The sequence below is a fragment of the Lissotriton vulgaris genome, chromosome 3_2 (assembly GCF_964263255.1).
Source record: "Lissotriton vulgaris chromosome 3_2, aLisVul1.2, whole genome shotgun sequence".
NCBI lineage: Eukaryota > Metazoa > Chordata > Amphibia > Caudata > Salamandridae > Lissotriton > Lissotriton vulgaris.
Window position 1 is genome coordinate 205,307,982 of NC_141690.1, and position 2,399 is coordinate 205,310,380.

The window sequence follows — 2,399 nt, forward strand, 5'->3', positions numbered from 1 at the left end:
TTGATTGGATATACAATAAAGAGAATGTGAATTAAAAAATAAAAAGTGCATATTCCTCAGCCCTGTCGACTAGCTGTGTGGGGATTGTCACTCAGGTTATGGATTGAAAACGAGATAACCTCTGTCCGATCCTGTTGTTAGGTGCTGACTTTTTCAGAAGGACAGGACGCAGGATGTGCAGGCAGTCCATCAATTTGTTGAAACTGTGCAGCTTTGGAAATAACTTTGTTCACATTCTTTGCTCTAGTGTTGCTTTTCTCAGGCTCACCTATGGAAGCTGGCTTGGTTGAGGGAAGGTGAACATCAACGAAAGTTCCTGTTTCATTCAAGTTTGTGACTTCAACATAGACATGGTCGTTTCTGAAGAGCTTGGAAAAGAGCATCACAGGGGGAAAGGCAAGACAAGAACTCTTTATATCGCAAACTCCTGCTACACATTCTACAAACCAGTAGGCTATATTTACATGTGGTGTATCCCAGCCCACGGGTACCCCACCTCTTATGTGCCCATGTACTTTCAGGGACCCAGTTATGACACTACACGTGTGAATTCGAATCAAAATCTTTATTCGAATTTTTACAAATCTATAAAAGCGGTACAAATATACAATCCCAATGAATAAAATAGCCATGATTCCAAATACATTTAAAAACAACACACGTTACAAAATACAGGTTATTTAGCAGGAATAGTACAATTTTTTTTACTAGGGGTGCTCCATTGTTTTCCGTACATAGGTAATAACTCATAAAAAAGTACTGGTGCGGAATATCAGTTCATCGTTATTCAAAGTTAGCAGCATCAAATAGGATTCCTCCAAAGAAATTGGTCTGTGCTTCTTAAAATATGGAACTAGGAACCATTTAATGTATTGTAGATAAAATGTACAGAAAAAGAAGAAATTTAAGTCATTTTGTAAGCTCATATCATCACATGGGCACAATTTGTTTTCAGATTTTGTTAAAGAATAACCTAATGGAAAACATAATAAAAATCTAACAGTGCCTGCCCTTCAACGGAACAGAAGTGATCTTTCCCAGTTTGTCATTGGCAATGTAAGATACAATGGAATTGGTTGTATATACAGATCTTTATTCACATAAGCCTGGATAGTTGATTAAGTTGGCTCCCCTGCCAGTCTATCTTTGCTATAAAGTGCATACAAAGAAAACTTTATCTCATTTTTGTCTTTAGGCTCGATCTTACTTGGGTCAAAAAAGAGGTGGCCTTTACCTACGCTGCTCAGTTTTTTAAGAACTCCAGAGAGCCAGGGGATTGTCATCCCTTTCTCGCAGTAAAGACAATCTCTTATAATATCATGCGTTAGGGAGGTCATTTGGATACTATATGTTTTACCCAGACCCCAAATCTCAGCCCCATATGTAGCTAGTGGGACGCACTGTAGTTTAAAACAATTTTAAATTGCTCTCGTGGCACCTACTTTCTTAAGCCGTGGAAGGCTAAGAATAGAATTAATGGATTTTGAGAACTTGCTCGTGGCGTGGACCAAATGTCCACTCCACGAGCCGTTCGCAGCAAAAACCATTCCTAAATAGGGAAAAGTATTAGTGGAGTAAAGTTCATCTGATCCCACCGAAATAACACTGAGCTGTCTTTTCCCCGGTCCACAAGACATGATAAAAGATTTTTTTAAATTTACTTTAAGATCTAGTTTATCCATATATTGTGCAAAACTTTTTACCAAACTACGTAAAGCATTTGGTGGAAGGCCCATAAGCACCGCGTCATCTGCATAAAGCAGAGTCTGTAGCAATCCCCCCCCCTTATTTTTGGGACATCCGTAGTTGCCAGTTTTAAGGATTTATTTAGTCCATTAATATAAATAATGAACAACAGGGGTGCTAAAACGCACCCCTGTCTTACTCCTCTTTCCACCTTTTTGTGCCCTGATGTTTCCCCCGCCATCCCGATCCTTACTTGTGCTTTTGTGTCGGTATGCAGGTAAGCCAGAAAGTGTACAAGGGGCTCTTCTAGGCCATAGTCTAAAAGAATAGACCACAATTTAGACCTATTTACGAGGTCGAATGCGGACGATAAGTCCATGAACGCTAAGTAGTTTGGTGCCGACCGAGCGATGGTATATTTGCCAATAACTAAATTTAAATTCAGGCACTGCTCTGTCGTCCCAATCCCACTTCTAAAACCCATTTGGCAGGGGTCTAAAACCCCTGTTTCGTCTACCCAGTCATTTATTCTATTATATAACACTCGTCCCACAATTTTAAGGGTATTATCTAGGAGCGAAATAGGTCTGTAATTTTACTGGGTCTGTTCTTTCCCCTTTTTTATATATGGGCACTATTACACCTGTAGACCGTGTATCTGGCATTGGCACTAATGGCAGACTATTAAAAACGTTTTTTAAAATAGGTGCCCA